General features: G+C 36.9%; 1 protein-coding gene across 15 annotated transcripts in view; it reads left to right on the plus strand.

The window, feature by feature from the left end:
* Positions 1-12,584, plus strand: part of MAGI2 (membrane associated guanylate kinase, WW and PDZ domain containing 2) — a 1,433,352-nt gene that overhangs the window by 108,820 nt on the left and 1,311,948 nt on the right. The gene's annotated exons all lie outside the window — the stretch shown is intronic.

The following is a 12,584-nucleotide window of genomic DNA, read 5'->3' on the forward strand; positions in this document are numbered from 1 at the left end:
CAGTGACACAATCTATTTCTTTTATTCTAGAAATAAAGACGTACTTTGACTGTGTTATTTTTTTTTCTATCAATGCCAGTATTATAGTCAGTTTCTTTCATCAGAAAGTGTTTAAGATAGTATCACTTAATCTTGACTAGTGTTTGTATTTATTTTCTTTTTTGAAGGTCAGTACAGTATAAAGGGCTTTGGAAACTGAGAACATTCTAAGATCAACATGTCTTTTCTAAAAATTGATGCTGTAAATAAGAAACATGTAGATACTTTGTTTTTCATTTCTAAATATTTTTCCGTTTTTCTTCCTTAATGTTTAAATTGTACAAAGTAAACACTACAGAAGTTTTGACTTACTGAATGCAGATGCATGTCCACTATTCTTATTAGTACTGATTGCTGATGTAGATTATTGTGGGGGCTGAGATTTGTGACATGGCATGTTATTTATTAGCAATTCCAGAATAAGAACTCAACAGAAAATCATTCTAACTAGTGATTGTTTGAGGTGACTCTATAATGCATGTGATGCTTTAAATTCCTAAATACTCTAAACATTTCAGCTTTATGAATTAACCATTTTTCATATAAACTATTTCACATATTATTAACGTACCCTTCCTATGAGTACTATTGTTGAAGTGCAATAGACAATACAAAATTATATCCTTTAAGCAAGACGGATGCTGTAAATGTATGTGTGGGCATTTTTATTCCTGGTTATTTCTTAGATATTATCTATAATGTCATCTTTTACAAACAATTTAATTTTAAGATGACACATTAGTATGCTTCTATATAGGCATGATTATATATAAAGATAGCATTTTACCTACAAAAGGCAGAAAGTATTAATCTTTCAAATATGTTAATTGTCTCTTTCAAAATAGTAAGTTTTGATACTATCTTAAAGTGTTTGTATTATCTGACTACTGTCTTTTGTCAATATAACTAGTTCACAAAGAATAAAGTGGTTTTGATAAGCACAGTGGTTGTTGTATTTAAAGCAATAGATAGAGACTGGTCAAAATAGATAGAACTCTATCTTCTGTCTGTCTATCTATCTGATGTAAGAAAAAAAGAAACCAAAACACAACAGAAAGTCATGGCAGTACCAAACACATTGTGTGAAGGGCCCTGCAACTATCTGGGTTGCCTTTCAAGTAACGTCTCTCCATTGAGTTGACTGTGGATTCTGACTGTGTCCTGATCAGTTGCAATGAACTTACTTCTTTAAATGTAGTTACAATTTAAAATGCACATGTCTAACACCACTAGATAGTGAAGGAAACCACAAAAACCAGTAGCTAAAAGACCGTGGAGATCAGGAGAGAAAGTTCTAACACCTTAGTGATTTTTCCTTAATTTTTCTCCTTTCTTCCTGCCTGCTTTTTTTTCAATGTTCAGTGCCATTTTAGTTACATGCTCCCAGGCTCTTCCTCCCTCCCATGGTAGCCTTGACCCCCAAAGGAAGGATATGTCTTCCTTTATGCTGCCTGGAGAACCACAGGACAGATATTGGGCAGGAGAGTGAGAGGGGGAAGAGTTAGAATGGGTTAGTGGCTAGAACAAAGCTCTGGTTAAGGAGGAAATTAGTATCGCCCACAGTGAGAGGTAGGGAGGTGACTTCTCTCCCATGCAGCCCTGAAGGCCAGGTTGCTTTGAGTAAAAGGGCAAGACTCTGGCATGTAGGCCAATGCCCTGTGGTCTTCCTCAGGTAGAGAAGGAGGGAAGGGGAAGCACTATGGAAGATAGTGCTCCCAACGGAGTTAGGAGAAGGGAGCTTACACGTATTGGGTCCAGGGGCAAAGGCCAACCAGAAGCCCAACTACTCACTAATGAGCTGCTTGGGAGTTGGGGTATCTTGGAGCTCCTCTGCACCTTTCTCCCCATGATAACTTTTATCTCAGCTTTACCTTTCTCCCCATGATAACTTTCTCCCTTTAAGGCACCCTGATTTTCTGCAGATCCTACAAAAACAAGCACTCTAATATAACCATCGTGAGGCACACTGGGGTGAGCATTTAAAAGGCTATTTGGGTAAGTGCTCTACTTGATTTAGAGGTAATTTGAAAGGAATTTGGAGGGAGTTTCTTTGGGAACCAGGGCACCTCTCTTACTGAATAGCAGTAGGTACTCACACTTCCCCTCTTCTCCCTTCCACACAAGATTCCTCTTTTTCTGTCCTGAAACCCTACAGGGCTGGTCTGGGTTGAAGCACAGATCCTATCCCCAAGTCTAAGAGGTAGGTAAGTTTGTGTGTGGGTCCTATGGGCTCAAGCCCAGCCCACCTAGTATTTTCAGGCTCTAACTAGGGTTGGAGGCAAAATAGGAGGTTTAGGCTTAGCTCTGCATAGAACCAGAGTGTGTAGTGAGCAGAAGAGTGGAACCACAGTCAGAACCCCGGTCCACATCAGTGTGGGCGACTACGGCCTCAGGACTTGGTTCCAGTTGGTACTCTCAAAGACTTTGGAGATAACTTGGAGCCGGACTGTCAGCAGGGCTCTGGGTGTTAGCAGGAAGCTGACACCTATAGCTACTTTCACCAAGCCCCACTCCAGAGGTGGTCTGGTGCCACCTGCCCTCTTGCTGATGGATCCAAAGGAGTTGACGACACTGGTAGCTCAAGACGATGTATGCGTGGCCTCCATGTTCCTTAGCCTTGAGCTTCCACTGGGCCAGGGCACTAGGAGCCCCCAAGGCTGGCCAGGAGTCCAGTAAAATCAAGCTATACCAGCAGAAAGGAAGCAAGGCTGGAAGTGCCTTCCAGCATTGGCCCAACCAACTTCTCAGTGCCAGCCTCTCCAGGAAGAAGTCAGCAGAAGTCACCAGCACCATAGCACCCAGCAGGGCTGTGCCCAGAACTATGAATGGACCTGGCCACTGAAGCATGAGCAAGGCTCCCAGCAGTTCCAGCCCTACCAGTACCCCCTGTCAGCACCCAGTGAAAGTGGTTGATGGATGGATTCAGTGCCCAGCAGAGTCCAGCATCCAGGTTCAGACCTAGAAGGAGACCAATCAGAAAGAGCCCAACACTGCAAACCATCATGGTGACCAGGCTGCAGAAGAGCCCAGTGCCCAGTGTGATGCTCTTGTCAACCCCAGGCTCAGCTGTGTCTCCAGCACCTGCTCCTTGTGAAAGAGCAGGAAGATGACTAAAGCTGGAGACAGCAGGCCTGAGAGAAACGTCAGTGCCTTGATGCAGCAGTAGCCAAAGCAGCAGTAGATGATTCCAAAGCAGCAGCAGTGAAGGGCCCACACCAGGGTGAGTGCCAGTTCAGGATTGTCCTGGGGTTCCAAAATGCACCTTGTGTCTGGAGGCCCTGGGATTTGTTGATTAAGGGATCTGGGAGAAGATGTCACAGCCAGAGACAGCAAAGCTTCCTCCATGGCTGAAGAGAAAGTGATCACAGAGTGGTAGGTCAGTGGCAGCTCCTCTCATGCATCCCTGAACACGTTGAGGGTGTTGAGAAAACACCCTGCCAGGGCTGAGGAGAAGAGGGGGTGAAAGTGCTCCTTAGACTCCAAGCCGAATCCCCACCTGGAGGTCCTAGGCAGGTGGGGTAGGGGTGTGGGGTGGGGAGGCGTGGATTGATAGAAGACATTTCCGGGACCACTCTGTTTGTTGCCCCTTAAACTCTTACAAGTCATAGCCCAAGCCCCATATGCTAAAAACGGCCTCCTGTTATTTTTGCAGCTCCTTTCTAGTGGAACACATTTAAAGTCTCTGAGTATTCATTTCCTCAACTTTAAAGTAGAGATAAGCAAACCTACCTCATAGGGTGCATGGGAGGATGAAATAAGTTAAAGTATGTAAAGGCACTTAGCATACTAAGTACTAATCCTGGCATGCTGGAAGGGCTTAGCAGAATTACTTAGTTGGCATTATTATACAATTTGCAAGACTCTGCTCCCAATTTTAGACTCTCAAAAGTCTAAAAGTCAGCTATCATGAGGCACTCTTGCTATAGCTTATACTTCATAAACTGGACTCTCTAAACTGAATTTCCCTTGAATCTAAACATGTTAGTTGTACTCGTAACCTAATCTGTTGGGATAAGGTTCTCTTGGATCTAAGACCAATGGTTACTATACCTTCTTTGTGATTAATGTTTCTTTAAATTCTACCTGACATTATATGGTGCCCAAGTACTCCAGTAATAATAGCGCTATGGGAACAGGGATGGCAGTATAAGTGGGGCTTACAGCCAGACTGCAAGCTGCACCTTCCCCATCATGCTTCCTGGATATGCTTTAGCAGAGTCTGGGCTTCTCCTTGTTGAACAAATTTCAGAACTGCCTGGAATCCTGAGCTACATGACCTCTAAGAGACCTTCCTACCAATCTATGAGCAGTCTGAAACATTTTAAAGAAACCTAGGACTTTTAGAAAGCTGCGTTTGGGACTCTACCAATATAGAGAATGTTTTCAAAGTGACTTCTGCTTGGCTGACCACCATTTCCAAAATTACCTCTCAGTTAAGATTTCCCTGTTGAGACAAAGCTGTTTGTGCATGCGCCGCGTCATTCATGTCTAACTTTGCATAATTGACATTCTGAACTTTGTGAGGAATTTATGAAAATCCACAGAATTATTTTTAGTAGTCCTATAATCATGAAGATTTGGGGTGTGTGTGTGTGTGTGTGTGTGTGTGTGTTGCTCAAAAGATAATGATGCTTCATTTATTCTTTACCAGTAGGTACTTTCTTCCCACTATTAATTTCTATATGGTGTTATCTGTACCCTCCAGTGACACAGGAAAACTATGCAACATTCCTAAAAAGGGAATGCATTTCAATAAAAACAAAGTCTATCTAATTATCATGATTTTGATTTGAATGAATAAATTAATAATTTTGACCTACCTGTAGATCTGTGCCCTATGACTATACAAGTTGCAATCATCGAAACAGTGAAATAGTTTTTTTAATCACCACAATGCCTGGCATTTTAAAATATGGAATCCAGGGCAGAAAGATTTAAGGTACATGTCAATTGATAAATGCTTTGGCTTATGTGAATTCTGCACAGCACAGACTGATCCATGTTTTTTAGAAAGTGTTCATCTTTCACATTGAAGTGCTTTTAGAGTTTGGAAATATTCCACGAATTGTAATAATTTTGTACATTTTTACAATACTAGAGCTTACATTTGATGTTTTAATTAAAAAATCTACTTCAACCTTGACTGATACATCTGACATACCATAATAATTCATCTGTAATAGTTATGGAATTATACTTAGAATAGCCTGTTCTCTTTATTTATACTTTTTCTCATGCATGGATTAAATATTAAGCAAATTATTCAGTTTTTCTTCTAGTATTATTTTCACTTAAGAAATCTTAACATGCAGGTTAATAGCAAGCCTGAATTCACTGTGTTGGTACAATTCTGTAATGCCTTGTTTTACTTAACTATAAGTCATTGAAGTTTGTGAACAGAGAATTTTAGCTTCAAGTACATTTTACCAGATGTGTAACAAAACAAAACAGAATGTACTATGATGTTTTGATTCACCGTAGGTCCTACTTAATTTACTGTAAATTATTTAACCCTACAATATTTTCAAATGTCAGACATATATAAAAATGTCAAGCCATTCTTTAACATTAAGCATACATTCCAAAAATTCAGTTTACTTTAAAAAAATCGGAGTATATTATTTTCCTTTGCTTTATACAACTTCCTTTGGAATCAAACTAACAGTTTCATTTTCAAATCTGAAGTTACTCTTTAGGTATATAGGACTATTCTATAATAAAAACTACTTAATAGAGCTGTTTTCATTAATTGAACTAAATCAATATTCTATAACTTTTCTCAATGAACTGTTTAAACTTGGTTTGCTAATTTTTTCATACAATCAGTTAAGCAAAGGGATGTAGATTTCCCTAATTTCCAGATTCTTCCGAGGTACTTTTTTTAAACACCAAAATATTTAACGATAATTTTCTCAGTAACAGACCAAAGTATTTAGAACTTAGTAGAAAAACAAAGATACGTGATTCTTAGTTAAATTCAAAATTTTGATAAGAATGACTAATCCATATCCTTGAATCTTCCTCAAAATTAAGTCTACTGTCAATTTATGTTTCATTCAGCCCATCTTCTTAAATATTTGTTTAAGCCTTCATCACACAAAAATTCAAAGAAAGACGTATGCCAAGTGTTCATTCCCTTATTTTTTTAACATCTATAATTAAAACAGAAATATAAAGTGGGAGAGGGACTGATGTTGATTAACTGTAAAAATAAGAAAACTGGGTAAGGTCCTTATTATCACTTTTCTCAAAGCAATTTTGTTCTTTATAATATGAAACAAGATAAATTATGTGTTCACAAAATGTCCTTGAAAGACTAAAATGAATTCTATGCTTGTTTAAAGATTCATTTTAAAAAGGCAGAGAGCATGAAGTTGTGGACCAAAAACTGAGATTCTAACAAACTGTTGTATCACTAACAGACAATCCTGCCCGTTTGCATGTCCCTGAGGTTAAAGATTGAAATGAACAAATTGTCAGAAAATCTGGCCTCTGAGGCTTTGGAGCACTGGGTATGCCCCAGAGGAACATGCAGGCTTTTCTCTTTTTAGTTTTATTTCATGACTCCTCGCATCTCAGCACTGGTCTGATTTTAAGTGTCATCTGAGCTACTAGGAATGCTAATCCTAAAAATGCCTACTATGTAGTCTTAATTTCAAGTTCCGGCCTCAGCATCAGCTTCTGTACTTAAACATTAGGAAAGAAAACAAAATTGGCTGAATGTCTGCTAGACTATGCATCTTTAGTTTCAACTCAAACACCGGGTCTGTGAGGTAGGTGAGTATTCATTCTTATTTCACAGACGAGGAAAGAGACTCTGAGTGTAAGCACCTAGCTCAAGGTCATAGAGAGGGTAAGTGATAGAATTAGGATTAAAAAGTCAAAATTATTGGTTCTAAAGTTTATTCTATTTCCCTGAGCACCAGTGGGGGAAAATAAAACTTTCTATTAATGCCATAAGCAGAAACATGTGATGTTCTTCATGAAAAGGGTCAGTAGGATGTGGCAGTTAGGAACATAGATAATAGATCCATGCTTCTGGGTTCCCTTTCTACCACTGCCACTTTTAAACCATGAGGCCTGACCAAATTACTCAACCTCTCTAGATTCAGTTTTCTTGTATGTAAAATAGTAATAACAGCTGCACAAAGAGTGTTGTGTGGAATAAATAATCAAAACTTGGCACATAGTAAGTGCTAGCTATTATTATTATTATTAATTTTTACTAAAAGGATCTTTGGAGGTCATCTTATTTAATCCCTTCTTTTTCTAAGTAAGAGGCTGAGATTCTAAGAAGTGGAATGCTTCTCCAGGGTTACAAAGCAAGATAGAAACAGCAGCGAGATTTCCTAATGGCCAATCTACTGTTATACTTGTAAGCAGAAACAACACTTGCAAGATAATGAATGCCAGTGCTGTGTTTAGAATTTATTTGTATCATTTTACAAATCCCTAAGCCTTTTCTACAATCTGCCTATTCCCACTGAGAAATAATATCATCTAATTGTAAATTTTTATGGATATTGATAGAAGGAATGAATCAACAAATTATGAACATACTGCTACATTTTATAAATCCATAAAACCTTAAGGATAGCCTCTTTTATGTACAAATAATATATTACATAGAAAGTGGTGAATGAAAAATAATGGTACAAATAGTTTTACTTACATGGTAGAGGTATCCTTTTTTTTTTTTTTTTTTAGCAAAAGACTTAGACTTTTTGAATATTTGTCAAAAGTAATGATGTGGAGCAGAGTTGCTCTTCTCTCCTGTTGTCTGAAATGGGTTGGCTTCATCTACATTGCATATTGTATTCTAACAGAGAAGACAGTGCAACGATTAATGTACACATATCTTATGTTGTTAAAGTTTCAAAAAATGATAAAATTCTGTTTCCACAACAGATTAGAAATATTTTTCTTCCGGAAAAAAGTGATGAACTACATAAATAGAAGAATCAAAAGTGGGTGTAAATGATGAATGCTTCACTTTTCCTGAGAAGCTGTTTTTCTGTGATGGCCAGAAAATAAGCAGAAAACTGGTCTTAGGATTTGTAGAAACTTAGACAAAATAGTTTCTAGACTTCCTTTCAGATTAATATTGAACACACAATTTACTGAGCACTTACATGCAAGGCAGCTAGTAACTGGGGACACTGAAATTGATAAGACAGATTTGACCATCAAAGTCATTATAATGACTAGTTATATTTTTTGTCCTACCATGTTGCTTATTTACCAATCCAAACTATAATTATGCACTAGCGTCAAACAATTTAGCTAATATAAAAGAATCGAGACAATGTCAGAGCATGTATACACATTAGGTGATCTCCCCTTAATACCATACTCTGATTATATTAGATAGTACCAGAGGTATGGTTAATTGTCCCTCCAAAATGCCATTGTAATTTCCTTTATTTGTGTAATTAAACTAGAAGATATATAGCACACTAAAACAGAGCTGAAATAAGATTGCTTAAATGATGGCATTTTGCTTTGGGACAAACAAAACATTTCTGGAAAATTCATTATCTCTTAAGTAGGCATGGTTCACAGATTTAAAAAATGCTTATTTATTTCATTTATAAGATTGGATCTTATTTATTTTTATCAAGTGCACTATTTTAGTATTCTTGATTTATATTTTTAGAGTAAAAATTTTACCAACTAGCATGCTTTTTAATCAGATTTTATAGTGCAAGTCTCCCCTGATAATTTCTAAGGATAATTTGTTGTCATCAGAAGATATACTAATTGGTATTGAATCTCTAAATGATACAGCACTAGTAATTTTACATAAGATTTTTCTCAGATATAATCTTGGGACAGTTAAAGGTTTATGGCCATACACACAAAGCTATCCATGAAATATTTCTAACTAACAACTGTACTTAAGTTTTATCCATGCTTTTACTTTTATTATTCACATTTCTTGGACTTTTCACTGAAGTCTACCAAACAGATAAACAGAGTATATCTCTAAGGAATCTTCTCAGTGTGATATATTTTAAAATTAAGAGGAGAACAGCTCTTCAACCTGGGAAATCTGGCCAGTTGGAAGTGCAGGAATGTCACTCAAGGAAGAGGTGTAAGATGAAAGGGACAAGAGAAGAAGACCAGAGCTCTGAGGGGTGTGATAATCCATGTGTAACACAGGCGTGGTTAAAAAGCTAAGTGAAATTGATCACTCCATGTCAATGAAGCTGTGCAGACAAAAAAAATTGCTTAAGATAGAGATGGTCCACAGTGTGGCAGAGGTGAAGAAGAAAAGACAACACAGAAAGAATCATGGGATTGTGGAAGAACAGAGAGGCTTCAGTAATTACAGCAGAATTGAGGGGAAATGAAGACATTTAGTACTGATCATGTATTCAAATAATTTAATAAAATTATAAAGAATTAAACATAGATTTGACAGTGGGGTCAGATATTTTTTGTTGTGGTTTTAGTGTGCTATTTTTTACAAGACGTTGACATGACAGAAAGGCATTCAGTTATTCATTATTTCAACCAACAAGTATCTATGGAACAGGCTCTGTAAAATAAAATGTTGTTCAAGCCATGTTAGGACAAAATTTAAAAGGTAAATATGAACACTCTTAAATGAACATAAAAAAGGTGAGGATTGTTGAAGTCAAGAATTGATGGGATCGTAATCACAAATAAAGAAATGACATCATTTTCCAGGGAATCTGGAAACAAGTAACTCAGGATGTTCAAGAAGCTGGAATCTCTATGCTCACATAAGATCTACTATAATAGTGTATTTGTGTTATTCTCAAAGATGTGAATTCAGTGAGCAATAATCAGTTGTATAGGACACATCCCTATAAACCATTTTGTATTGTGTGAACCAAGAGCTCTAAGAATGCAATAGAAGGGATCATTTCTGCCCAAGAAAACCAGATAAGGTGTGATGAAAGGTTGAACATGGAATCCTGGCCATAGGATTAGAAAGTACTAGAAAAGTAATAAACTGGAGGAAGAGCAATAACCCAGGAGTATAGAGGGTTCAGCAAACCATAAGTTAAATATAATATTAGCAGCACAGACTTCGTTTAGAGAATTAGTGGATCAGAGAACTGGTGAAAGACTCAGTACAGGTTGCAGAGGGCCTTAGTGCCTAGAAAAGAATTGATGCTTTATCAGACAGGCAGTAACAGTCTGAGCAAGATAAATCGGAATCAAAAGCTGTTTAGGGAAGCTTATCCCACCACATGTTAAAATCAAAAGGGAAAAACTCACAGTAAAGTACTTTCATCATAAATTTTATACTGTGAAAACAAAACCTGAAAACTGGATTGATTTTTCTGAGTAGTGAAAAGTGCATCGGAAATTATATAAGTATTTGCAAGGATAGTTGGGAAAAAATGAAGCTATTTGTGTTAATAAGTGATTTCTTAAGTAGGAAGTGAGTTGAAGGAACAACTTGTAACAAAATGAAAACAATAATGATGGTTTCTTTTCTCTAATTAGGTCAGAATGGCAAACTTAAAAATAAATAAATAAAAAATAAAAACACCTCAGTGCTGGATATTACACTTCCCTCAAAAATTATGGACTTTTTTTGTTCAGCCCATCTAACTTAGGTCTATTCTTCCTTTAGTCTGACTAGTAAAATGTAATTTTAAGAGGAGAAAAATGTAGAAATGGTTTACCTATGAGCATTCTTAACAATGGAAATTATTGCCAAATCGCTTGGTAACAGTTTTACATTTTAAACATCTCTTCACATTTGGCAGCTATCTGTGCAACACTGGAAATAATGGATAAGTGGTGATTTTCTTGGCTAGGAAATAACAAATGCAAAAATGAATGAAAATCTTGAACTCAAGCATACTTAAAATGCTAGTTATGACTACATATTTCAAAAAGCTGTTACTATCACACAGAATCCTTAGAACCAAGAAGTTATTTAGCCTCAAAGTTTATTTTTAACTTAGACTCTTTTTCTTCTTCATAATTCTTAGATTTTTTAGAACATATCCAAGAAATAAGTACTATGAGAATTTCTCAATTCTGAGAATTCTGCAAATTTAGTTAATAGCATTTTTGGCCCTCTATGCCTCAAGAGAACATCAAAATCCAAGCTTTAAACTTGGTGTCTTCCTGTATTCTTAGATTCTAGTGTTCATACATGCATTAGTATGCTCAGACTTTTTTTAACAAAGTACCATAATTGAGGGGTTTAAACAACAGAAATTTATTTTCTCACCGTTCTAGAGAATAGAATTTCAAGATAACACTGTCAGCGGGGTTGGTTCCTTCTGAGTCCTGTGAGAAAGAATCCATGCGATGCCTCTTCTGGTGGTTTGCTGTCAATCTGTGGTGTTCCTTGACTTTATAAAAGCATCACCTTGATCCCTTCCATCATCTTCCCATGGTGTTCTCCTGATGTACATGTCTGTGCCCACATTTCTTCTTTTCATAATGACATCAGTCATACTGGATTGGGGCATACCCTACTCAGTATGACTTCATCTTAACTAATTACATCAGCAGTGATCTTGTTTCCCAAAAAGGTGACATTCTGAGGTACTAGAAGTTGGGACTTCAACATATGCGTTTAGGAGGACACAATTCAACCCATAGCAATGTGTAATAAATAGGTGGATATGGACATTCTTGGAGTTATCCTGCAGATCATCAACTCATTTGAGATCATCTGTCTCTCATAGTTAGCCAGAGAAATTAAAGACTGGATAGTTTTTATCAGAAGAGGAATTGTTTTCTACAGGTACCCAAGCTCTACTACTGGGGATCACCTCTTAGCATACTTCCCTAATATCTACTCTTACCCTAGCCCCAGTTCTCTAGCATATGCTTTACCTTCGTCACCTAGGTAAATGCCACTTTTATATTACCCCATTACCTAATGACTTTCAGTGGCTTCTTGTTACCTGCAAGGTAAAATACAAGTTCTTAAATGTGCCATTTAGAGTCTTCCATCCACCCAAGCATCCCTATCATTTAATACCGTCAACTGTTGCATGTAAAAATCCAAAGTTCCAGCCAAATTCAGGCATTCACTGTCTTCTGAACACACCAAAAACTTTCTTATCTTTGCACCTTTGTTTATACCTATTTTTATTGTCATAAGAAATCCTCTTTCTTTTATATAGCCTATAAACCTGACTGAAATACCACCACCTCCATCACATCATCACTAAGCATGTTATTCCTGCCTCTCATCCCTATAGTACTCATTTCTATAGCAATTCTCATTCCTATAGCAACCTTATAAGTTATCTTGTATTCATTTCTCTTTGTATTGCTAGATTTTTTAAACATGCTTGTGTCTTACCTCCCTAGCTAGCCTGTAAAGATCTTGGGAGTAAGTAATTCTATTTTGTTATTCATAGTGTAATACTTATTCTCAAATGTTATTGACATAATTAGGATTCATTCATTGTACTATTTTTTGCCAGTGAAGTATTTTGTAGCTGTGTTTTTACTTCATTTAAATTGTTGAGCATCCATAGTTAGTTGTTACATCTCTAGTTCATAGAGTTTGACATTATCTCATATACAGTGGGGGT

Source organism: Cebus imitator, unplaced genomic scaffold (assembly GCF_001604975.1).
Source record: "Cebus imitator isolate Cc_AM_T3 unplaced genomic scaffold, Cebus_imitator-1.0 Scaffold26, whole genome shotgun sequence".
Taxonomy (NCBI): domain Eukaryota; kingdom Metazoa; phylum Chordata; class Mammalia; order Primates; family Cebidae; genus Cebus; species Cebus imitator.